Here is a 27,720-nt window from a genome sequence, read left to right as displayed (position 1 = left end):
TTTTAAATTTCCACTGGAAACACTATACACATACAAAGTATATCTAAATACATACACAGGACAAAAGTTGATTATATTTTTTAAACAGAAGGAGGTAGCAAATTATACATTCTTTCTAAAGTTGTGGATATCCTATGCTAAAAGAATGAATATGTTGCTGTATGTTCACCTCGTTTCAAATTGCTTTGCCTGCTTTTTTTTGACCCTGAAAAAAACGTGCAGACTTCAGTGACCCTTACGGCAGTCTTTTATCGACGGCATGTGAAATTTACGTAAGTGATATGTGTCTGAGTATCGCTTCTCTTTCCATTAAGCAATGCTAACGACTGATGGAAAAAGAACTATTCTCATAATTTACAACATTTATTAGCAGTATTGTAGCTAGCTCACCTTGCATCCGGGGCCCATAGGCATTCTGTCCCCCACCTCCCCCCGCCCCGACCTCAGGGTGTAGTATGGAGGGGTGTAGTCACCAGCACAGCAGCCTTGTTTACGGCACATGATCCCCCCCCCCCTTTTCGCTTTCGTTCTCAGAGATCTCAAATGTAGCAGGTATACGCGATGTTCTTTTCTTTTTTTTTTTTTTGACGAGGGTAGCGATATGGGCATGTTGGTCGGTCGTCATTGAAAGGAGCGCTTGTGTTCGTCTTCGTTTCTTCTTGTGTACTGGTTTTATTGCGCTATAAAAGTACCTTTCAATGCTGTTTTCTTGTGTGTACCAATTAAGACGAGTGCAGGCAATTAACACAGGTGCAAGTAACACAGGATGTGCGAAGGTACACAGTGCGTTCGCACATCTGCTGTCAGACTGTAAGGCTTGGAAGCCAATACAGATGCAGCATAGTAGAGATATGGCTCACAAGTAGCAAAAATATCTTAATAAAGTTTTAATTAACGATTTTAGAGGCAATACTGCAGTTTAGAAATTGAAGCCGGACAATCGTACGTTGCCCAACAAAAACTTCAGAAAAATTGGCGTAGGCACTATGGCGTTCAGTATTTTGGCTGTGGGCAGCCCTGAACCAAACGAAAATTAAATAGTATGTCAGTGACGCTGTTCTCCCCGCCCTATTAGAAAACGCCAACTGCTTCCCTGCTGCGCGGGCACCAATGCTAGGACAATTTCGAGTTCTCTTCATTTTGATTCATAATATCTTTCTTTACCTGCTGCTAATGGCAAACTTGATTATCTGAGCTGCGGCATCGCCACAACGTTGCGAACGGAATAGAGCACGCTTCGCGTCGATTCACGGCGTCACCATGAAAAAAGAAAAAGAGAGAATGCCGCGATGAAGTCCGCGCCACCCAAAGCTTGCGCTACTGTGCGTCTCCACTCGCTATGGAGAAGATAGAGAGATCGATGTCACTGGTGCGGTATTTAATATTTCTTTCGGTAGCGCCATACTGGGATGCCCGCATTGCCTAAGTACTGCAGGCTCTAGCACCCAATACGATTTTGTTTAGAGAAGTTCTTGCTGAACTAATATTACTTTCAGTCCTCAGTTACGGAATCACAGTGTTTCCTCCATAATTGCAAATTAAGCAGTTATTTAAGATCTCCTGTTTTAGATAGCGCGGACTCAACGGAAGAGGGACCCTGTACAGTAGAGTAGCTGCCAGTAATTTTTTTCATTGCTTAGACTTATTTAGGTAATTGTAAATAATTTTCTAACTCAGGACGTAATATCCTGTTATTGAAAGTGTCAGTGAGGCATCTGTAGGCACAGCGAAGAGACATTCCGGTATCTTCAGGGATGTACTAATTACGTACTAATTTTTTCCGACGATAAATAAACTTCGAAAAATATTTAAAAAACACGTTACGGTACTCCCACACGCATCATAAAGCAGCGCCCTCGAACAAGCTCCCACTGATTTAGCCAGTACGAACTAACAGAAATAAAAAAAAAACATCGTGATCCAGCTAGTGCCTGATCTGCCGCGCCCTGGCCGAACTAACACGTGGGGAAACAAGCTGGGATAGCTGTTGTCTTAGTGTAGATAAAGTGGACGAATGCTTCTTCTTTTTTTTTCTTGCCATAAAACCTATCCCCACAAAAGCGAATTCACGACGTCAGTACAAATGTTTAAAGGTGTGTTTTGTTTCGTCCCAGTCGCCACGTCTTTCTCTAATGAGCAAAAGGTAAAAATGACCCTTGCCTTGGGAGCAGCAAATGACAACAAGAGGAAGACTGCAGCTATATATCAGTCATGGGAAGTCTAGCGGTAGACCAAACGCGTCGACTACCATCAGAAATGATAAAAACTTGAAACATACCCGCAGCCTCAAGAAACAGCAGTCTAGGACTCCATCTTTGAGTCCTAGCCTAAGCACGGATGTTCTAGCACTCATGGCCTCAAACCCTAATGCCAGCATGTGGGACGAGGCCGCCTTGGTAACAATTTCCAAGTCATCAATTTGGGGGATTCTAAACGACGATCTTTCACCCGTACCACCTTAACCCGTACCAAACCGGCACCTGTAGAATCGCCCAGATTTCTCGAATTGCGTCCTCACAAAAGCCGATGAGTCACCGGATTTTTTGAGCGACACCATGTGCACACATGAATGCAACTTTAGATAAACGCCCCGGTAGATTTGCATAATGCACTATTGGAGTTACTACAGTGCACACTGTGCAAAGCACAATCGGCATTAGTACCAGTGATCGTTCAATGTGGGGTGCGGAAGTTACGCCGGTGCTGTAACCAGTCCCATCTTCTTGGATCACACACTGACCGGACAGCGTTACGCGGACAAAAGTCTTGAAGGAGTGGTGGATGAGTTTCTCAGCGAATTCCCGCTGTCACGTCTTCCACTTCTTTGGTATCAGCTAGACGGGGCACCACCACACAGCCGTAATCGAGCACGAAACTGCTTGGATGCGACTTTTCATGCGCAATAGATTGAAAGGCACGGCCTGTAAATTGGCCGGCTAGGTCCCCTGACCTCCCTCCACTCGATTTCTGTCTTTGGGGTTATGTGAAAGGTCCTGCTTACATGATCGAAGATAGACGTCAGATTAGCTCAAGACTAGGATAATAGATGTCTGCAGTAGAATTCGAGCGTCGGTCATCAAGAAAGCCATTGATATGTGATCAAGCGGACTCAGTACTGCGTTGCTGCAGACGGGCAACTATTCGAACACGTCCTCTAGGCAGCAGCGGGTGTGCAACGGCGCTTACGAATTCATAGTTAATAAAGTCACACTGAAATCTGATGTTCAGTTTTTTGTGCAGGCGTCCCTATATTGCCAATTCGGCTCATTTAGATGGGGCTTTGAACGCATCGGTTTTGCCTTTACTCAACACGTTGGTCGCTTCTTGTTCTGTTTATTTCGCTTTTATTTTATGCCGTGAACCTCTTTTTGTAGCACGTATACACTCTCATGAAAACTAAAGCCGTCACTTTAATTTGGCTTTGTTTCCGAAGCAAGTTTATGGCGCGAAATATAGCTTCGCGCGCACTCTTTCATTTCGGTGCGAGCGAAGCCGGAATTGCCGAAACATTCTACGCCTATTACATTGCGTTTCGCGTGTCGTGCGTAGTAAGACGGGCGCTTCGGCCACGTTATCAAGGGGTTTTTGTTATCAATGTGATCGGTCGGCCTTGGGAGACGGATAACAGTGTGACGTAGACAGGGAGGAATGGCTGGAAAGCCGCGAAACCTGCTGTTGGTGCTCCTTCCGTACCATTATCAAGGTGACGCGCTGTCTCTTCGGGTTCACGACAGGCAGTTCAGTTGCTTTCAATCAGCTTATTTGAGGGCGCTGCTTTCTGATGCGGGTTGGAGCACATTCACGTGGTATTTATCACATATCGTGAAGTTTCTTTGCCAGTCGGAAAAAAAAATGCATGCAATTGGTGCGTCGCTCAAAGCACAGCAGTTAGATGCAATTTAGGAGTGCCTGGGCGGCGCCTCCAAACGACTCATTGACACTTTGATAATTAGGACAGTACTTCTCGAATTACATAATTGCAGTTGTCGAACTAAATTTCAGGAACGAAGGAATTACTGGCGGCTACTACACTGCTTTGGAAACAATATGCACTCGGTTTTCTTCGAGTAACGCAACTGCTCCTTTTATAAGTCTTCGTGCGCGATAGTTCGGGCACGCTGTATAATTCACTCAGTAACCGAAATGAGGCCGAGTCGGATTCACTCGAAGTTAGAATCAACAGCAGTCATGCGCAGGAGCACTTGACAAAGAAAAAAAAAAAAGACAGAGAGAGGCTGCAGTTTCACCGACATAGCGAAGCAGCCTTAGTGATAGTGAAGTATACGACAATTACGCGAAGGTAGATTACACCACCGAGAGACGCCAGATTCTTGGTGGTGGGAGAGGACTAAGGCTGTGAATTTGAACTTTCTACGACTGTGATGTCTTGGAAATTGTCTATACGGCCGTCAGTTCAGTGAACCATTCTTCGAGATCACACTTTGTTTCTGCAAGTCCAAGAAATGTATATATGAAATGAAATATATGTTAAATGATATATATATATCTATATCTATATATATATATATATATATATATATATATATATATATATATATATATATATATATATATATATATATATGGGGTTCGGAAAGCTCGTCGGGCCCCATACCTCCCCCCCTCTCCAGAAAAGTGAAAACTTTCCGCCTGTGCCACAAAATGTTGCGGTCTTCTTTGACACACGCTCCTGTAATGGCTAAAAGGCCACATATAACGGTCTCCTTTCTACTCTTGATATTTTAATACACTGAGTAAGGACAAATAAGTTATTATCCAAACGTCTACCTCTTCATAATCCATCCTAAAGTTCTCCCAAAATGTCATTATTCTCTGCACATGCTTGCCGCTTAAAGTGCCTGCACTGCTAACCTGTATAATACCGATCTAATAGTCAACGATCTATGCGAGTCAATTCTTTCCCCCCATTACCTTTATAAATTCAATTTATTCTACTTTGTCGCAAACTGTCTGGTATTCGCCTTTATTTTAGACTTATTTCTACTGCTTTCAATGCAGCGTCCTTACTTTTTGGTCTTAGTTCATTATTCAGCCTAACGAGAACCTCGTCTAGCCTTGCGGCTGTGCGCTTCGGAATTTTCTCTTCGGCTTTCTTCCGTTTGAAATGTGTCAGCACCAGCTCCTTTGCCAATCTGGTTCTTTTTCATGCTCCTTCCTTCAACTGCACCCTCGTCATTGCCGGGGAAACATTCAACTGTTATTTTTCAAATGTAATTTATTGCCTCGTCCCCTTCCAGTTTGTTTCCACCTTCCTCTAGGAGGGGGCGCGAGCGCGCTTTCCTCCTCGCCCTCCAGACCGCTGCCAGCTGGCTCGCCGCGCTCAAGCACCGCCCCCGCGCGGGGCTGCTTCCCGCATCCGCCAATACTGCGGTGCGCTCGTGACGTCAGAAAGTTTTGCTCCGAGAGTGCCCCGCTATCTCCACCGCGCGCGCGCAATCCTCGCGGAAGTCTACTGAACGGAAAACCATCATTGCGCAACGGTGGCCAACTTCCTGCCCCCTTCTGGCTGCAACTCTTCACACAGGCTGCCTTTCCGCGCGCTCCTGGGCTTCGCCGACGGCGTCGGCCTCGCTTATCGCCTCTAACCGCAACTCTCCCCACGCCTATAGCCTTGCGGCTGCTGTTGCTGCTCAGCTTTCTCTTTTCTCCTTCCAATCTCCATCGTCTTGCGGAGAGCTTTTGAGGTGCGCTGTATTAGGAGACAGTTGCACACCTGTTTCTCAACCTTTACCTAAGAACCCATATCAAAAGCAGGTGTTGCGGAAAGAGCGGTGTCAAGCGGCGAACGCGACTCAGAGGCGACGCACGCCGAGACGGTGGAGATAGAAAGCGCATCGGCAGGAAACAGTTGAGCGCGCGCCCTAAACAAGACGGGCAGACGAGTCGACAGCGTCGTTCATTGCGGCCACGTAAGGAAGTCAAAAGAGCTAGAAATAAGTAGTTCCGCCGCAGTTTAGCGAAGATGTAGTTTACGTGACTCAGTAGAACCTGTGAGGAAACTCGGCGCGTGTCAATGTGTAACACTACAGGTAATACGCATCCCTACGAAGACTTCCCGCGACTTGGACGACGCAGTCGTGAAGTGTGCACTTCTCATTGCGAAAGGCTTGCATGATGCACAAGAATCGTCAGATTAGGCACGGCCGAAAGATAAGCACAGAGCCAAACTTTATTGTTAATCAACAGCAGGAACGCGTAACTGTGAGCTAGGCGATCCAGTGTTAAATCGCCTACATGACGCCTGCCTTACATTCAAAACTGCGAGACGCCAGATGGCACGTGGAATAGTTTCCTTCCGTGTTGAGAAAAGTGAATGGGGTTTTCATGCACCAGGGGGAGGTAAGGCTCGCTTACCGAGCCAGTACTATCAACACAGGAGTATAGTACGCAGGTCGGCGAGACGCTCGTGAGCAAGGTAGCGCACTTATGATAGGCCAGGTAGGAGAGAAAGAAAACCCGATCCTCTATTAGACTCATAAATGTGCCATGCAGATGCGAACAGGTGAATGCCACCAAGCAGAAATGGAGCGCTTACAGGCTGTCACTAAACCGTTATGTGACGTTGCATGTTCCGGTTCTTTTATTGAGACTGCCTTGAATGTTCCGCAAGAGCAGCCAAATTCGCTCTCCAGAAACGGCCTTCTACTGCGCTGGAGCCAAAAGATTTTCGAGGTACACAAAAAACAAAAACGGGAAACCTCCAAAGCAAGATCTATGGCTGAAGCCAAAGCCATTAACACGCAAATAAACCTCGATGAAATTCACTTTGTTTTGTTTTTCTTCCTGACAAAGGTTTCTGAACTCTTGATTTAATATTACTGTATTCATTGAGAAAGTGCTTTGCAGTGCGACTAATTCATGAGTGCTAGTTTAGGGCTGCTGCTTCATTTTTCTAGATTAGCTTTGTACCCAAATAGGAAAATAAGCTTCGTGAAGCTTAGTGAGGATATGTCTCGAGCTTACCGGCTGAGTGGTTGCGCTTACGGTGCGTTGCAACTGGTGCCTGCTGTGAGCCAGAAATCGCAGCTTAATCTCACTCGGCATTGAGCGGTGCTTACGATGTGGAACGAAACACCTATCGGAAGGAGTTCGCCGACAACCTAGCGGAAGAAACCTGTAGGACAACCGCCTGCGGCTATCGAATACCAGTGCAAATACGAATACCAGTAGTGCGAATACCAGTAGACGCAGTCCCCTGCCGATTAGGATATCCCTTCCCCTGCGAGGCGGTCTGTTGCCACTGTATTGGGAGTGAACAATTCGTGTCAGCCCGCCCAAGCCACAGCGAAAGCCCGGACGTTTGAAACACACTGTTCCGCCTAGAATCATCGCAATAAAGAGACATGAGCCATTCCAGTCTGTGAAGATGTGTGACCAGCGAAGCGGTTTAGCACATTCATGACACAGAGGTGACACAGAATTTTTAAGGAAGGTACGAACTCACTTTTGTCTTGACGCCAGGTCATGGCGAAGAAACGTACTCACGCAAATTTATTGTCTTGAACGGCGGTCATGAGTTGTCTTGATCGTTGCGTCACTATTTTTTGGGTGTGGTGGTGGTGACGATGACCTCGCGGTTGCTATGGTACACGCTCATCTGCTTGGATACATAGGAGGATGGGACGTTTTCTTCTTGCATAGCTTGCTTTGCGGTCCGCTTCTCCATCGCGATCTTCTGCCGTGTTTGACGGCACCGCCCTCGCTGACATTCCCGGAAAAGAAATTTGTGGTAAAGACTTCATTGTCATTTAATATCGACAGTCACAATGACGTTGGGGTCGCTGTTGTATACGTTGGTCGGCGTGCTCGCAACTGCAACCGCATTCTTTGATAATGCCAAATCGACTCACGTGCGCCACTGGGTGGTCAGTTGGACAGTATTGGTGCCGCATCGCAAGCGATATATCTGCAATAGGAGAGTCCCTTTTCGGTCCCGATACATCCACATTGAAATCCCCGACGACTGCAGTAGTAGTGTTTTTCTGGCATTGTTTAATATGGATGATGCACACCAACTAGCTCACGCCCAAGCCCTTCTAAGTCATCGCAACCAACCCACGCAGAGTGAGTAGCCATGAACCTTACGGGACTATGAGTGATTGCATCTTTTGCTTGATTACAAGGGTATCATCCGTTGCTCACGGGGGTATGAGCCATTGATGATGACAGTTTTCGACGTGCTGTTCTGTATGTTGTGTCGATTATTAGAAAGGATTTAAGCAATGTTCGCTTCACTTTGCTGAACGCTTGTAGCCTCTGCGTTACGATACTATGAGTCAATGCATTTTTGCTTGCTTACAGGGATATGAGTGCTTACGGGGGCATGAGCCATCGATGATGACAATCTTTGTTGACGGAGAACAGAAAAGGACGAAACCCTAGTCTTATACAGCTTCCCTGTAACCTTGCCAAGTTTCGTTCCCTGTATATCGCCTAGGAGGCCGCAACGGCAAAAAAAAAGAAGCGTTAGGTTTTGTGCGCGCATTTTCGCCTCTTTCCGCACGGCCGGCGCGATGCCGTTATGTCTGCGGGGGCTCACTAGTACGGTCTATGTAATTACTTCATAACGCGTATTGAAATTTACAAATTGTAGCCGGTGGCTTAGCAAGGGCATTCACTTGAAATTAATTTTTAGGATGATACCAGTTTGCAGATAATAGATCCAAAAATGTGGGACGGAATACATGGGCATTCCTGTTACTCTTGTCTTGAATGCATGAAAGAAAGTTTTGTTAAAAAAAAAGTAAGAGGAACAATAGTGCATTTTTGCAGCCCGTTTGAGGAGGTATATCTCAGAACTGGTGACAAGGAAATTCATTCCAATTGCAAACGCCTCGCAACTCACCGGCTACAATTCCTAAATTGAAATAGGTGTCGTAAACTAATGAAATAACAATATAATTAGTCTTGTTTTGTCAATTACTAGAATATTTGTTTTGATGTTGCGTGCAAGCAGCGTGTGCCTCTGAATCGTTCAGGTGAAGGACTGGAATTATTTTATATATGCAACAGCCGATCTTAAAAAAACTTCGTGAAACATAAAATTTACCACCCCACACATCACTGCCGTGGGCTTATGTGAATAGTACCGTGGTCAGTCGCTACCTAACAAACAAAGCAAGTGCCTTTTTTGAGTGTTCTTGTTTACTGTCATGCCAGTCTGCTTGTATATTCATTTGTGTCTACTTATTGAATTTTTTTGTTTATTTCTATTGTAAAATGTGCTTTACTTTACGTCTACAAACACTTTACATCTGTCACCATCTAACTTTGTTATGGTGGCAAGCCGAAGGCAGTTTGTGATTTGCAATACTTTCTTTAAGACCGACTGTGGTTGCTTGGTGGCTTTGGTTCTGCACTGCTAAACACGAAATGGTAGAATGAAATCCCGGCCACTGCCGCCGCATTTCGAAGGGGGTGATATGCAAGACCCGTGTACTTAATTTATGTGCACACCAAAGAACCCCAGGTGGTCAAAATTGACCCGGAGTCCTCCAGTGCGGCGTGCCTGATAATAAGATCGCGTTCTCGCACGAAAAGCCTCACAATTTATTTTGAACATTTTCAAAGGAGTTTACCATGTTCTGAAGCTACAAATGGTTGTCCATGCACAAGAAAAGTTTCGTTCCAACTCACCCAAGCGTGCGGCTTTTGTCTTTACTGCACAGTGTTCCGGCTGAGTTCGCCCATCTGTTCTCGGGACAATTAGGACTTGTAAAAGGCTTCATACAGGACGTTCGTCTTCGAGCTTCAGTGCAAACAGTCTCAGCGAAACTGTGTTTTCTAGCTTTGGTTCTCCGTGATCAAGTTGTCGCCGAACTGCGCCGGTTGTAATCAGCTGATATCACCGAACGAGCGTCAGCATCCCAGTGTATTTTTCCGCTCGTCGTGGATCGGAAGAAAGAAACTTCCTTTCGAATTTGCGTCCATCTCAGAGGACCCATCAAGGCTTTCGTAATCAACGCCTTTCCACTACCGAGAGCTGACGAAATGTTGCACCGACTCGCTGATGCACTGTCTTCAGGAAGTTAGGCCTACAAGCCACTTATCATCAGGTTTTATCGCTTGAGAAGAATCGTGAGCTTACTACGTTCATCACTCACGGCGGCCTCTTTCACTTCAAGCGAGTGTGTTTCGGTTTCGCAGCTGAGCCACCTGCTTTCCGGCAGATCATTTCATCTGTTTTAATAGACTGCCCAGGTACCTTGTGCTATCTAGATAATGTTTTGATTTGGGGCTACACACAAGCTGAGCATGATAAAACTCTGCAGGCTGCGCTTTCCAGAATGTCAGCTGCTGGCATGGAGCTAAATGCAAGGACTGTATACAATGTCCCAGAGCTCAATTTTCCTGGACATAGGGTCAGTGCAAACGGCATTTTGCAGCTGGAAAACAGTCAAGTCAACTGTTGAGGCACCACAGCCAAATGACAAGAAGACTCTGCGTTCATTCTGGGTCTCACGGCATATGCAAAATTAATCCCGCAGTACGCTGAATTAGTAGAACCTCTTAGAAAACTTCTAAAGCAAGGATAAACTTTTGTTTGGGATCAGAATATTGTATACAGCTTTCAGACTAATAAGGAAGTGGTTGCATGCCACTTCTGCTCTTACGCCAAAAATGTTAAGACGTACGTCGACCGTCGTGGCGCAACAAAATGCCCTTAGTTTCGTCCAGGAGATCTTGTCCGAGTACGCAACTGCAGAAAGTCTGCTCCTAAATACTCAGGTTCATTTCAGATTCACCGTAGGGTAGGTCGCAGTACTTTCAAGCCTGAATATGGCAAACGTTGAAATGCGTCCAAACTTATGAAATGCCCCGCACGACAGGCTTTCTTGAAAACTTAACTGAAAGAAGTAATTCCAGTGACTACCCATCCCTTGATGATGGTCTCCCACCTTTTCTTCCAGCTCCTACTGGTATAGGGGATACCTTACAATTCTTGTAGCGTAAACGTGCAGTACGCCCAACGTCAAGTTCGCTACGGTAATTACCGTCATACGAATTCGTCTTTTTATTCCTTAAAGTATTTTGCATGTTACTTCGGTCCTATAGTATCATCACCGGGGCGATCCCCCACATGGTTGCAGTGTAGAGAGAGAGAGAGAGAGACAGACTCTTTATTAGAAAAACTGAATTTTGCCGGCGCGTATACAACCGCTGCCATGCTACTCTGTATAGGGATGGGGAATGGGATTAAAAGATTCCAAAGGAGAGTTGCAGAAAAAGAGAATAAAATTGAATATGAAATGTTCAAGTGGACCGGACAGTGATATTTACAGGTGTCATGGCGGGTATAATTAGGCTTTTCTGTATGAAATGTTCAATCTTTAATGCTTTCCTATTAGACCAATTTCTGATAGGTATTTGAACAATACATCCAAAACCCGCTGCTGTTTTGAAGGGCCGGGGCATTGGACCTAAGATGCTGGGCAATGATAATGGATCGCGACAAATCATGCCCATTTAATTGTTGCTCAAAAAATTGTCTCTTCGCGGTACGCGGGGCATTCTAGTAATGTGTGCTCCATTGTCTCGAAGTTGCTACAGTTTTCACAGCAGGGATTAGTGGTAAGCTCTATGCGTTACAAATATAACTGTTCCTGTATACCACGATCAGTCTTCGACTGAACGTGGTATACAGGAACTGTCTCCAATGATGTCTCCAAATGTTGAGGAAGTGGTCGTGGCATTTTCAATCCCATTTCTTGGTCAATGTAACGCAGTAAGTTATCTCGGTGAAGCGGCAGATGCCGGATGCGGTCTTTATCTTGATAGGCACATTTTTTGACATGTTTGAAGCGCCGGCTTTTGTAAAAAAATGTTCTTTGAAATTGCGGTATTGGAGTTCATTTCGGGCAGCGTCATCCACTTTTTTATTTCCGGAATGCCGGCACGGCCAGGTATCCACTGGAACTTGTTGCAATGCCTAGCAATCTTAGCCTTGTGCTGAAGATAAGCAATGTCAAATGCTGCAGGTTGATTGAGGAAATTATGACAGGTCAAAAAAGAACCGACTGTTTCGTTTGAGGTTAACAAGACAGCTAAACTTTATTTCGATAGCGATGCCCGCTGCCGAGTGAGTTCGGAGGAGTACAGGGTTGCCCGTTGTCGAAAAGAATGAGGCAAAAGTTGGCAGTTTCTTCAGGGAGCGCTTAATGCCTGATTGACCTCCACCGCCGGTCGACCCGGCATTGCACTATCGTCGGGATCGGCCCACGTGCTTAACGCCTGCTTCACGTCCACCGCGGATCGGCCCGGCATTGCACTATTTTCGGAATCGGCCCCCGTATGGGGAGTGCTTAACGCCTGTTTCACCTCCACTGCGGGTTTGCCCAGCATTGCACTATCTTCGGTATCGGCCCCGTATGGGGAGCGCTTAACGTTTGCTTCACCTCCACCGCCAGTTGGCCCGGCATTGCACTATCTTCGGGATCGGCTGACGTATGGGGAGTGCTTAACGCCTGCTTCACCTCCACCGCGGGTCGGCACGGGATTGCACTATCTTCGGTATCAGCCCCCGTATGGGGAGCGCTTAATACCTGCTTCACCTCCACCGCCGGCCATCCCGGCATTTTACTATCATCTGTATCGGCCCACGTATGGGGAGTTCTTTTCTTACCATACTAACGACGCGAAAATTTCCTTGGACGCTACAGGTATACAGCTTCGCTGTAAAAAAAGTATGTTCTAGAAAACGTCCGTAAGAATAGTTCGCACCATTTGGGGCTTATGTTGTGTCGAAACAAGAATAATCTACCTTGCGTACCTTCTTTTCCTTTACCGGCCCATTTCATGGCTCTACACTGCACCGCCGCCTGCGCCGTGCACATAACACAGCAGGATGACATCCGTAGCCTATACTGCGGCCATATGAGCGGCTCAAAAAATTACTTGAAAAGAGAAGCTCATACGACTTCTCATTCCTTGTAAAGGCCACCGCACACATGAGTAATAATGTATATAATTTGCACATAACGACCTATCAGCACCACGAAAATAATAAATGGGTGCCTTAACGGCATTCTGCTAACGCGTGCATCCATTTTCGAAAATTGTGTTAACGTAAGGGTGCAGAATGCATATTTCGATAACCAATCCATCCACGAGGTATCAGAGAAAGCCTGCGGAATACAAAAATGTGCCGGTGACACTTTTTGACGGTACATTTCGCACGCTTCTTTCGGGCTTGGAAAAAAGAAAAACATTTATGAAGCACATATGAGCAACAGAAAGCTGGTTCGTGAATTCTTCAATATGGTCTACAATTATATTCAATGACATTTCTGTGCTGAATATAACATTTAATGAAGTTAGTTAAATAATAATAATTAATACATTTAGGCGAAATTCAATAAAGCAATCTGACTAGCTTCAAGGCGACGGCAGAGAATAATAATTATGTTCTCTCCGTGCTAGGTGGCGCTTGTATATATTTAAATATTTTGCTCTACATACATGGGACACAAGGTATTAGGATTGCTCCACTCACATTTGCTGCAAAACATCACCGAATAGAGAAAAACAAGGCCGCGTTTCGACGTCGTTAACAAAAAAAAAAAAGAAAGAAAAAGCAGAATATACAAATATGGCAATTACACTTATAAGAAAGAGGAGTAGCCTGCGCTAAAAAAAAAATGTGTTAGGTGGATGGCTTTACACATACACCTATATGGTCATGGCCCGAACACTTTGCTCGCCATGTGTTTAAAGAATTTTCAAACGGTCACGCAGCTGAACTCACTGCTCGTCATATTGAGGACAGCGTATGGTAATGTACCTAAAGACAATAATATTGAAGTCAAATTAACGCAGGAAATATAGCAGGATTACCCGCAGTCTCCATATTTGCTTTGGTTCACCACGTTCAGCGCTCAGAAGCAGGGCGATTGGAAAAACGTAAGAGCTGCCCATGGCAAGTCCATCGAACTCAAGAATTTTGCCGTCACGGGGTGCATGAGACGAATCACGAGCTCTTACGCCTAAATCAAAACAAACTGCCCACATCTGTCGGGGTGCCCAATAGTCTGCTTTGGGAGAGACGCAGAATTTAGAAGAGGGAGAAAGGCAAATGGAGGGATGAATGCGGTGGAGGAGGTAAGGGGAGGTAAAGGTGCCAGTGTGCAGCTGTCGCCTCAGAACCTCACACCTGCGCGGGGATTTGCCTATGAGTGGCGGACAGTTTAAACGGACTATTCTGTAGTGTGTGCAGATGCCGTGATAGGTAACAAGCCGATCCCGAGCTGTAAACGTCGCCTCTTCCTTGGCGACGTCCGACACATCAGATGCCTGAGTCCGGACTATAAATCCTTGGGCACTGGCATGAGCCGCCTCGTTTCTGGCAAGGCCCGCATGCGCAGGCGTCCAGATTAATGCCACAGTTTGATGGAAAGAATGGGCCAAGAGGAGGGGAACGGCTTGCTTAGAGACCCTGCCCGCTCCGAAGTCATGTATGGCTGCTTTAGAGTCGCTAACGATAACTGATGACCTTGGGATTGTGAGGGCCAGGGCTATGGCCGCCTCCTCCGCCTCCTCTGAGGAAGAGCTACGAATGGAGGGACCCACAGCGACCTGTAAATCCGCACGAATGGCGGCTCCTCGACAGCAGAATTATTTGAAACAATCCACACTTCCAATCCAAAGACTCCACACGGGAGAGTCTTGGTATTTCCTTATATTCGAACGAAAGCGAATATCTGACAATCTGGAAACGCGAGTTCACAAGTTGAATACGAATTGAAGTTGGCAACGTTTTAAACTCTCGTACACCCTTATATTTGCAACCCCTTTTTACTGAAAGGACGGACACTGTTTCCATGCGTGAAGTACACTGGCCGAATGATTGAATTAATTTCCCAGTTGCCTCTATATACTGCTGGTATCATGGCGATCGAGGTCGTACGTCTCAACACGAAACATCTGCTCACGCGCAGACGCGAAACTTCAGCGGCTTATTCTTCGAGAACAGAATATGAAAACACCAATCCTCGCGAAAGATAAAGGAGCCAAAAAAAATGCTTCATTCTCGGTGAGGCGCGTACATTCGGTAGCGAATAAGCTCATACAAATGAGCCCCAGCCTCGGCGACCAACTATTGGCCGCACAGCAGGCCCGCGATGTAACACCTCGGCGTCCCCACGTGGGAGACCTTAGACCCCGTCGGCGAAAGCTCTCCAGGACTACAAATAATGTTGTTACCAAACAATGTAACATTCGTGGCCCTATGTTACGCGCACATGTAAAACAGCACTTGGGGGTTTGAACGGCAGCCACCACGGAGACGGGGGAGAGTGAGAGATGAGAGGGAGTTTGCGGGCGACTGATAGCCGGCGCTGCGTTGCGTCTGGCGTTTTCATTCCTCCTTGGAAGGTGATGCGTGCCGCCTGTTCTGCGCTCACTCGTCGACTGTTTTTAAACGTCGCGCTTTACAGCGATGAACGAAGTCGTTCCCAAGGTGACGCGTTGGGACAAGTTGTTTTCCGTCACCCGTTTGGTTTTTTCCGGCTTTGGACTGGCGACAGGTACGTAGATTTGTAAAATATAATGCGGCCGTTTTTCCCTGGCGCGACATAAAGAAGGAGAGAGCTCCTTGTTTGTGATTTCGGTTACAATATCCGTAATAATGCAATAATATCACCAAGTTTGACTTTTTGTGGACGTAACTTCATTGCATGCGCATAGGCCAACTACCGGCGGGGGCGGGGCAAATGAAATACTTTGCCCCGCCCCAACTTTTGAAAGGGACCGCTTTCGGCTGCGTGCTGGAAAGTACAACAAACATACAGCTGAAGCTAAATTTTCTTTGTTAATAGAGAGGCAGAGAGAGAGATGCCATAACGGAAATGCAGAGTCACCACATAAGTGATGCTTTTCTTTACTCCGCATCCTCTGCTTGGAGAGCGAGAATTGTCTTTTGTGCCTTCTCGGGATGCCCTGTATCGGACGACACGTGGGATTGACCGTACATGTTCTCATTGCGGAGAGCGCGTGGCACTGGGCAGTTCCCGCCGTAACAAATGTCAGCTTGGGCAACTTGCGTCACGCCCAGTTTTTCGGAACCCCTATATCTGTATTTGAATCAGCTTGCTACATTTAACCTGCGGGAGAGGGGGTGGTTCGAAGAAAGTGCTATAATTAGCCGCGCCCAGTGATAGTGAGCCTTACGGTATGAAATCATAGAATTATCAAATGCCATAGCTATTTATCTCTGCCCAGAGATAGCTTACAAAGCGTTGTAGTGTCAGTATGTTATCACCATGAAAAGTCTAATCAATCTCTTACAGGTTTAACTGTCGAATTTAATTGTGTGTTCAAGACTTATCGTAGATAGGCTCGTCAAAATGACGCTAATGTAACGTGCAATGCCGCTTCAGTATCAATTTTTTCTGAAGGCCAGTGCTGATTTGACGATTTATTTTGACTTTGACGATTTCGTTTTCAGGCTGTTTTTTAAAAAAAATACATACACTATTGCATGTTTTCCGGTAGGAGGAAGAAAAAGCAAATATTTAGAACTTTGAAAAAAAAGACCACTTTTTTGTGACGTGTACTGAAAATTTGCGCTGTGTAGGCTACTGACGTGCTCTCAAAACAGTTACTGATTTTTCAGTAACTGTTTTATGCGTTATATGCGTTGATTTTATGCGTTATACTTCTCATATAGTTTTCTCTCCGGTATTTTGGGTAAGTTATCCGGAACACTGTGTATTCGAAGTAAGAAGCAATCTTCTGATAGACCAACGAGATGTGTTTGTTCTGTGTAGATTCATTACTACCTTTGTAGAAAGTTACTCACTGAAGCGTTTCAGGGTGTCGTACTGCCGCTAATAGAAATGCTTCGCAGATTCCTAAAGCAACAGCACGAAAGGTGGTTGAATTCCCGTCAAAAGAGAAAATTTCAAGCGCAATGCATTGCGAAACTTCCACTTTCCTGCTTGAAATGCAAGTGTTACTGATAATTACTAATCCTGCATTTTGTCAAGTATTTTACGAGATTTGTAGTTTGTTTCACTGTTGTCCTCGGTGAACTAAACGAGGCATCTAGTTTATATCTCAGGAAAATGAGGGGCATGGTATAGCCAATGCGTGGGCAATGTTCCAAATGGGTGGGTTAAATGCGCATTTTCTAAAAGAATATGTATGCAAGTAGTCCATAGCGTTATTAGACTGTTTTACGAAAGCTGTAAAACATAGACGGCCGTGATGCATAATTACAACTACATCTTAGGGGACATTTTGCGAACATGTTTTTCACGAGGTACTTGAAGATTACTGTTTTATTAATGATGATGTTCATTGCCTAGCACTGCAAATTGAAAAAAAATACAATTACTGCAGCCATATATAGACCACCTATAGGAAGAAAAAGTCACTTTATAAGTTTCTTGGAGAATCTGCTGTCGAGTTTTTCACCGAGCTCTACGCTTTTAATTATGGCTGACATCAACACAGATATGATGTCCTGTGATGCGTGTGCTAGAGAAATGATGATTTTATTGTCTGCTTATGATTGCACAAATTACATCAGCTCGCCCACTAGAATAACTACAACTACCGCTACACAGCTCGACATTTGCGCCTCAAATAAAAACGAAAATGATTTAAAGAGCGGGTTTTTACTTGCGATATAAGCGACCGTTTACTAATATTTTGCGTCACCTGTTCGGATACCGGCCCCCTCTACAAACAAGTACGTTTTAAACGATGTATGGATGACACAGCAAGAAAAAGATTCTTTGAAATTGCACAAAGAATTGATTGGAAAAATGTTTATAACGTAAAAAGTGCTGATAAATCTTACGAGTTACTTTCACAAGTGTTAAAGGAAAAATATGACGAAGCTTTCCCATTACAGCAGATAGATCACCGTAAGACTAAAAAATACCGAAAGCCTTGAGGAATTCCGCACTTCGTAAGCGAATCAAAGAAAAAAACTCGTTTTGTATGATACTTTAGTTGAGACACGAAATCCATGGTTATTTGTCAAATATAAGAACTGCAGAAATACTCTCAATTTCGATCTGAAGAGAGCAAAAAGGGAATATTTCCAAAACACTTTTGAAAGAATACTAGACAATCGTAAAAAGGTCTGGGAGGTTGTCAACACCCTGACCGACAACAGAAAACAAAAATGTAGTGTACTCACCATCGCTACTTCAGATGGCTCCATTCTAAGTGGTTAGGATTTCACGGACGGCATGAACGACTTCTTCGTCAGCTCGTGCGCATATCCAGTTGGAAATGAAGATATGTGTATTAATTCTCCAGTGCGTATTCTTCCGATAAAAATCTTCTCTTTTCTTAAAACCGACTGGCCCCCGCGGAAATCGCACAAGCTGTTGAGAAATTAAAGAACAATGTGGCAGCTGGTATCGATGGCATGGGTCCCGTATAAATTAAATGTATATCACCATCAATATGTAATGTTCTTGTACACTACATTAACCTTACCATCAGTACGGATATCTTGCCACAAGCTTTAAAGATAGCAAGAGTGACGCCCATCTATAAGAACGGTAGAAGGGATATGCTTACAAAATATCCACCAGTGTCAGTCCTACCCACGATATCCTAGGTTTTTGAAAGCATCATAAACCGTAGACTAATATCATTCATAATTAAGCACAGCATACTAAGGGTGAGTATGACTTTCAGAAGAATAAATCAACAGAGCAAGCTTTGATGTTCATTAAAGACAAAATAATAACAACTATTTAAAAGAGAAAATATATGCTTGGTCTGTTCCTAAACTTTAAAAAAATCTTTTGACTGCATTTATCATGAAATATTGCTTAATAAATTGTTAAGGTATGATACAATGGGGATGACATTAAATCTAGTAGCGATTTACTTAAAATATCGTTTTCAAGTAGCCAAGGTTAATAATATACTTTCTTCCAAAGAAATGTTAGCGCAAGGTGTACCACTGGGATCAATTGTAGGGCCACTTTTCTTTTTGATTTATGTAATTTATCTAATAAATATTCCTGATTCCCCTGAAATAATCATGTATGCAGACGACACAAACGTGTTCTTCGCATCAAAAGGGCTACAAACACTCAAAACAAGTGTAAACCATTATCTGTCAGTTCTTGCATGCTGGGTAAGGGTCAATCGAATGCAGTTAAATACAAAAAAAGACGACATACATCATATTTCATACAGTTCATAAAATGATAAACAAAGAGTTGAAAACTACATTTGGCGGAGAGTCCATTAATATAGACAAAACAGAAAAATTTATTCCTGTAATATTTGAAGAATACCTATCCTGGAATGCTCATATCAATAGTCTAGCAGTAAAGCTCGCAAAGTGTTTGGTGTGTTTATACAAAGCGACCGCTTTCGGTTCTGTGTGGCTACTGAAATTTATATATTACTCACTGTTTTGCTCCAAACTATGTTATGGGAATTTAGTATGGGGTACAACAACACGTGGTAATTACGATCAATAACTGGTATTACAAAAACGAGCACTACGCTGCTACGAACGTTATAAAGGGAACACACGGGATCTCAGAACCCCACCTGTATTTTCAAAACATGATTTGTTATAAGCTGACCAAATATTTCATTACAAGCTACTACAATTTGCGCATCATGAAAAATTATACATAAATGGCAACATTGACATATCATCTTACTACTTTAGAGAACAAAAGCGACGCATGCCAATAACACGTACTAACTATGGAAAACAATCCATGATATATCAAATAACATCGCTTCTTAATAAACTGGAAAGAGATTTGGACTTCGAAGTTAGTCAAAACCTTTTAAGCAATACCCAAAGAAAGTATCATTTACCAGTGCATCCAGTTTTACTTTATCCAAATACACAAAAAATTTCCTTGTATTTTAGGCGTTTCTCTTTATATGGTCTGCAACACATATTGTTAAGTTGATTATAATACTGTGCCCACGAAGCTCTCGTAGTTATATCGTTTAGTAGCGTACACATTTTTAGGAGTGAATTGGGAATATACATTTTTTTGTCGTATAAATGAAAATTTACACATGCTGCGAACTTTTTTACTATGTATGTATTATGTTTTGTTTAACCGGTATATAGGCCTCTGTAAGGTATGGCGATACATTTAGCTTCTGTACATTTCTTGAAGAAACAAATTCTAGCAAAATAAAGAATCTGAATCTGAATTTTAACATAAGAGGAACAATACGCCAACTTTTTTTGCGATGTTAAATTACTGTTGATCAACTACAAGGTAAAAAAAATTGTAAGCAAATGTTCAAAATTATCTCGTTGCTGTTATTAGGGAGGTTTCACAATGTCTCAGGGGAACTCCTGGTTTCAGATATTCATATTTTGAAGGAATAGCCAGCATTTTAAGTGTAATGTGTCGAGTTGTTTTAACGTTCCTGCTCATTTAGAGCTGATAGGAATAACTATTGAACCTTCCTCTTTTTTTCTTTTACTTTTCCTGCATGATGAATTAGTTGCGTCTGACGTCCTCACTAAACAAAAGGAGGCCACTTCGTTATGTTTGGTGACTAAGAACAAGTTAAAGGGTGATGGGCAAGTGAAGCTCAAAATAGATAATGAATTGGAGCTTTCGCAAAAAAAAATGACGTATGCCAGCACTCTAGGGTGTTATGAGCGTGTCTAACGAGCCGGGAAGCGTTGAGCCCACTGCCGCCACAGAACTATAAAAACTACGAAGATAAAATTTGGGAAAAGTTGTGGTATGCTATGGAAAGTCTGGGCGAAGATAAATGCGGTTGGATCAAATACAACCTGTGAAAAATATTCTTATTGCAGTGTTAGAGTGTGTGATATGACCACTATCAGCCATGCGGCCTAATGTCCCGACAATGCTATTTGGTGCAACAGGTTTATATATTGTGCAAAAGGGCTGGGGAGGGCATGGTAACTGCAATATGTGACAAAATTACTACGTTCGTGGACCTTTTAGAATCGTTGCATTTAATTACTGTGCCATTGTTTTTCTTTCCCCATTTTCGGGAGTCATAATACTTTTCGTCTTGGTTTGAGCGACGTCGTCGTTGAAGTGAACAAGAAATTTTGCTTATATTTGGCGGAATTAAAGGGCGTGTTATGAACAACACCCAGGTAAACGTCAAACACAAGGGTCTAATTATGACATTTGCTTTAAAGTACATTTGCATCCGCTGTCATTTGCTTGCAAGCGATGTCGCAATTTAAGAACCTGGCTGGTGAAACAATATATATATATATATATATATATATATATATATATATATATATATATATATATATATATATATATATATATATATATATATATATATATGTATACAACACGATGGGTTTCGCGTCAGCCCAGAAGGTATATCATTCAGAAAAGAAAAAAAAAAGACGAAAGTTGTGGCATACGGTTGTGAATGCATGTTCGCGCCGCTGGGCTGACTCTAATTGCTGTCGCTCTTGGACGACCCCGCTAACTTTTGCTGCGGGTTAACAAAGCTGGACGGCGTCGGCCGTGCACGCAGGAGTCTCAAAGCAAAGAACTTTACTCGCTGGGATCCGCTTCGAGACTGGTTTATTTACAAAAGACACTTTGAAGAAAAGAGAAAGGAAAGAGAGAAGAAACACAAAGTTCACGTTCACTGTTGGCCGCACCGACGCCTTCGTCCCTGTCGGAGGCGCCGGCGCCTCACACTCAGCAGGCAGTTCACCGAAAAGCCGGTGGAACGGATCAGGTGGCGGGTAGACGCGCCGGCCGGGACGCTAGCACAGCGGGGCGCCCCTCGTCTGTCCGCCGGCTGCCGCTCTCTCGCGTCGCCGGGCCCCCAACCACGGGTGCAACAATGTATGACGGTCGTTTGCGACTTTCAACAATGGTTTCACTGACGTTTCGTCCGGCCGAGACGTCCGTAAAAACATATGCCATAGCGTTCGTCCTTCTTTTTTCTTCATGATATATATATATATATATATATATATATATATATATATATATATATATATATATATAGCTTGAGGAGAACACGCTGGCCCCAGTAGTAAAATGTAGAACAAAGAGTATGAAGTACGTTGCATAAGCACATTATATTGCACTGACAAACACACACACACACATACACATATATATATATATATATATATATATATATATATATATATATATATATATATATATATATATATATATATATATATATATATATATTTATGTGTGTGTGTGTACTTGCGCGTGTGTGTTTTGTGAGAGGTCAGATTGTTTTCGGTTTGCCCCCTCCCCCAACTCGAGAAATAGTTGGTGCGCCACTCTGAAAGCAAGACTTCCAATTTCTTCAAATCGAGCGCCTCGCAGTCAGTCCGAAACTTTTCTCGGGTTCGCCGCCATGTATTTTCGCCGGTTCTTCTGTGGACGCCGATCAAGCAATAAAATTGGAGATGAGACAATCTCATCTGTCAAGTTCCAAGCGATGCCCGATTTGATCATCTGTAGTCTTTGGCTATTCTTCCCTCTCAGGCATTTTTTTTCTTTCTAACTTTAAACAGGAAAATGGGGACATGTAGGGCACTGCATGGCTGGTTATCGAGAAATCTCAAATGGACTGCTGGGGCAAGAATAGGACGAAAAGCACCCCATGAAGGAAACAACTTTAAAAATTATTGGGCACATTCACACAATTCTAAATAGTGGCACTTGTTTTGTGCTGATGGCTTATTGTTTTGTGCATGTCGATTTATAGTAGGCTGTAATCAAATAGACATGCATACCCAACTGGCCCACCCGCTCGTCCGGAAGCAAGCCCGACTGGTGTGACCTCGGAACGCCGCGTGTGCTGCTTAATTTCGTACCATTGGTTCGCATCTTCAGGTCCATTCGATGTCAGATTCCGGAAGTTGAAGGCTGTTGCTACATTTTCGGAGGATCTTGAGTGCCTTTGCGGATATTCGACCGGTTTGAAAGCTTGTACAGGCTGTGTGTATGACTCGGAGAGTATGATGGCTGTGTTATTGTTGTTGTTGCATCAAAACATGACTCGCACTCACATGGGGGGATCGGCCGCACTAGGTTGATTGAAAAGTGCATCGAATAAAATACCAAAAGGGGTAAAGGCATACATTCAAAACAAAGTATTAGAAAACTAAATGCTAATAAAAATTTGTTGAGTGTCCATACATAAATTTAGACTGAGATGAAAATAAAGCTTCCCAAAGTGGGTACACTAGCAGCGATACCTTCCTGACTTTTCATTGAACTTGTGCATAGCAGTAATAATTCAGCCATGTCTTGTGCCTAATTGACAGGCGTCAAATGACAAGATGTTTGATTTAGTAAGCGCTAAACCCATTTTACCAGTTACAAATAAAAGGAACATTCTGCGGGAGGAGGAGAAGCGGTGGAAAGATAGAACGAAATTGCCCATAGTATCTGGTTCATCGCAAAACGAGCAGCGGTTAGTTAAGGATAAACCTGATCTGAGAAGGAAAAAAAATTAGGCGGGGAATTCAACAACAGAAGTTTTTTTTAAATTCAGCTTGAAATACCGCTAAAGGCGTATGCCTATGATTGACCAGAAATTTAGATGTGGAAAACCATCATCGGAAGGTAGGGATGAATCATTACAATTCGAAAATTCACCGCTTTATATCTAGCTCCTAATATAAATGCCAAATCAAGAAGAACATTTAAGACTGGGCCATTTAGTGGCAATGATGCGAGCGAATGCGCGGATTCATTTAAAAAGATTACGCTATGACCTGGGACCCACACAAAATGGACTTCCGATATATTGTTCGAGACAAGCGTCAAAAATATGAATATATAAAAATAAAAAAATATATAAAGATATATATATATATATATATATATATATATATATATATATATATAAGATATATCTCTAGCTATAGCTATAGCTAAATAAAGCTAAATGTGTGCATCGGTAACAACTATTGCTTTAAAATTCTGTGGACCATATTTTCTCGTGGCTAGAATATCTGCCCGAAGTCCTACAAGAAATATTCAGGTATAATGAGCGACACGGGGAGCAAACGACCAGTTAAGCTGATTTGAAAAGGTGCCAACTCCGGCCTTCTCGAAATATTGTGTTGCATCTGTAGAAGTAACCCAAGCGAGACGGAAATTTGCTAGAATGACCTTGAAGGAGACCCTCAAGTATGTGCGGTGGAAGTTTTGCGTGTATTGGAAAAATGTCAACTGGAATCAGCGTCACCTTTAACGAATTATTTTTTGAAAAAAAAATCAGGCATGGTAGCCAAACATGGAGTTTTGATAACAGCGTCTGCACAAAAACAATGTGCGGTTCTTGACAACGCCGCCAATGTGTTCTGAAAGAAGGAATCGGGAGAATCGATGAAGAAGGATTGCCGTGTTCATGCTTCGTTTTGGTTTGGATAAGTTTGGTTTCGCTCGGTGCCCACTGCATACAGACATGGCTCAATCCACTACGGGGGATCGGCCATGAATCGGGCTGCAGTAGGCACGAAGAGAAGAATACTGAAAGAGAATTTCGTAATTTTACAATGATATTGAATGAATACTCATCCTTAATATCAATTTTCAGGCTATATTATTTTAGAATGTTTGTGTTCATATTGAGTAAAGTAAAACAATAAAATTAACATGGCCGTATGTTTCTCTTCCAAATTAAATATGGCATGACATACGTTCCTATTGAAGTGTACTAGTGCTGACACAGGCAGTAATTTCTAGAGCCATGAGCCCTGTTTCGCGATTCTTGGTATGAACTGTGGCTCCAGCACGCTCTTCTTTCTTAATTTTCGGTGACGCCTGAATGAATGAACGAATGAATGAATGAATGAATGAATGAATGAATGAATGAATGAATGAATGAATGAATGAATGAATGAATGAATGAATGTGTGGTGTTTAGTGGAGCAAGGGCCAGGCACAGCCAAAGAGCGCCATGCTAGTGTTTATGAGTTTGCAGTGGACTGATGAGTTCTGTGAAACTGATGTGACGTGGCCTAAAAGGGGCCTAAAATAGTTGCTGTATATTGCGTAAAATCTACTCGTAATAAGGGTATGGCAATGAATATCGGTGACGCCTGGACTACGGGCTTGGCGGCTGGGGTAGCGCGCGGCGTCGGTGCATCGAGTGCTGGGCTCCTTTGAGAACTCCTTGCTGAGAGTCCTTGCTCGTGCCTGGCGTAGTTCTTTGTGGTGCGTTGGGGACAGATTCCACGGGATAGGCGCTATGGATATATGGTACTCGGGTTGTGGTAGGATGCGTGCTTTCAGGTTGGTATCCGCGAAGCAGCTCGGACTATAGGGAGGATTGCGGAGTACCGCGCAGCCTGTTGGAGTGAGTTTGAGCCGTTATAGCTGGCAGGCCTTCTGGTATTCGGCGATATGTTCCCATTTGTTATGCAATGCAAGTTGCAGCAACTTCTCTGCGGATGGCATGAAGGGAGCCCCAGTGTGGTTTTCACGGCTTTTCAGACCAGTGTGTGCTTTGTAATTTCGGTGAGTGGGTAGCGCACGCGATACGGCTTGTGACGAGCGCCTGTACTCTTTGTAAAGTATCGTCTTCTTTTTGTCCACTTCCTTAGGTAGGCACTCGCTTGAGTAGGTGGGTAATCTGCGTTAGCGTGCATGGGAGTTTCAGAAGCATGGCCGCGTCTCAGCCATCTTTTTGGTTAGTGAGGCAAGGACACAAAGAAATTTGAGCACTGACACAAAAAGCCGCTGAGCATGAGGTGGGGGTCAGTGTCGATATAAATTAGTAGCTGTCCCCAAGTTCTTGGCTTCAGAGCCAGTAGCTGTGCCGTTTGTGGTAGCCATTGCAGAACACAGGATCGAAGGTACCATTCAATCATGTGGTCGACCTCTTGTAGGGCGTCTTGTTGTCATCTTGTGGTCGCTCGCATCCAGAGGGTCACGTCGGCTGCATACATCGCGTGTTGAGGTCTTTGATTTGGGTTAGCTCTGCCGGGATCTTGAAGATAGTGATGACGAAAAGTAAGGCTTGGAGGATGGAACCCTGTGATGATCCTTCTTTGGTCGTTTGGAATTCATTGCTGCGCAGGTCACAGAACTTCACAGTAGCCGTGTGATCGGTCTTGAAGCCTTTGTTGCATCGATAGGTTGGGTGTCCACAGTTTCTATCTTTGAGATTTGAAGAATTGCTTCGTGTTTTACGATCTCAAAAGCTCCTTTAGCATCGATTGCGACCATGAAGAATATTCTGTATTGTTTTGTGTTCTCGAGGAGGTCTGTGATTCGAAGTAATATGTCCTTGATAGATGTGTGCTACGGAATACCGAACATGTTGTCTGACATTTATCCGCATTCCTCAAGATGCAGTGCGTAGCGGTCATGGGTCTCATGCTATAGAAGTTTTCCCGCGCAGGATGTCGAAGAAATGAGTCGTAAATTGTCAATTTTGAGTGGCTTGTTTGGTTTCGCGATCATGATAATTCGGAAGTGCTTCCATGTTGCTATAAGGCTGCCTGATTATCAGTATGACGAGTTCGGCGATGGCTACAACAGGCAAGTTCGAAGTAGTTTATTCGCAATTTTGTCTTTTCCTAGAGAAGTAGTGCGGGTTATGTTTGCGAGGGCTGCTCGTTTCTCCGCTTGCGCAAAAAGACGATCGAACGTAGGGTACGAACTCTGATAGTACGACCCTGAGTACAAAGATTCCATGTTCTTGTCTTCAATGAGTCTTGGCTTATCGTTAGGTCTCCGGATGCAAGTCTATGACTTTATTGGAGGTCGCGTTTTTTGCGGCGTCTTGGCCAGACTTGTTCCCAATAGGATGTAGGATGTTCGTTTTAAAGAGCGCCATAAAGAACAAGGACAAGGAAAAGCACGAGGCTAGCGCTGGTCCTGTGCTCTCCGTTGCCTATGTGTTTTTGGCGTGGTGAAGGAGGTTGAAAACGCTATAGCGGGAGCGCTAGGAATTATCATTCTGCCCCTTTCGACCCCACTGTGCCTGCGCAGCTGGCTCTACTCCGGCCGGCGCCCGCTCTCTCTTCTCGACTATAGGCTAAGCATGGATGCCGGCTGAACGCGCTGGGTATCCGGACCAGTTAATGTGCATAGTCGAGCTCGCAGGGGAAACTTTTCTGCATAACTTTACGTGCCGGTTCCATAGATGTCTTTCGTCAGAGAGCCAGTTGCCTTTTCCGCAAAGAAGTGGGCAAAATTCAAGTCCCTTCAAGTCCCCATTTCACGTCTCTCTAGTGGCTTTTTCAAGCAGCGGTTGAAGACTTGTACAACACGGTTTCTGCACAAGAACGATCACCCAATTAACTAAGCCACAAGTATTAGGAAATTACGTTTTCGAGTACTTGTGCAAATAACTTACGCCGTCGGCTGCGGAGGACCAAATATGAAATAGAAGCAAAAATGCGTTAACATGAATTTTCTTAATTCTGCGCAAGCCAGAACTTTTCAGCTAAATACAGTTACTAGAAAAAAATTCACTTTTACTTGCTTGAACCAGGCTCTATACACCCGTAGATGTTACTTGTGTATTTTGTAGATAAGTTTGCAGTGTGTTTGCATAAGTGGGTCATTCCCTGTATCACCAATCTCATCACAACTAGCATGCCAGGCGTATGGCCACGAAAACATATTCTGCATTCAGTAAACAATATCTCTCTCTTTCTCCTCTAGAATCCAAAATGAATCAGTTCATTGCAAGATGCTTTACACAAAAATGGCACCGTTCGCCACAACCGTTCCAGCTACA

General features: G+C 43.8%; 1 protein-coding gene across 1 annotated transcript in view; it reads left to right on the top strand.

The window, feature by feature from the left end:
- LOC142592771 (uncharacterized) overlaps positions 1-27,720 on the top strand; it is a 100,796-nt gene that overhangs the window by 38,291 nt on the left and 34,785 nt on the right. The gene's annotated exons all lie outside the window — the stretch shown is intronic.

The sequence above is a fragment of the Dermacentor variabilis genome, chromosome 9 (genome assembly GCF_050947875.1).
Source record: "Dermacentor variabilis isolate Ectoservices chromosome 9, ASM5094787v1, whole genome shotgun sequence".
Taxonomy (NCBI): domain Eukaryota; kingdom Metazoa; phylum Arthropoda; class Arachnida; order Ixodida; family Ixodidae; genus Dermacentor; species Dermacentor variabilis.
The sequence above is the reverse complement of the archived record's forward strand: the minus strand, read 5'-3'. Positions and strand labels throughout refer to the sequence as shown.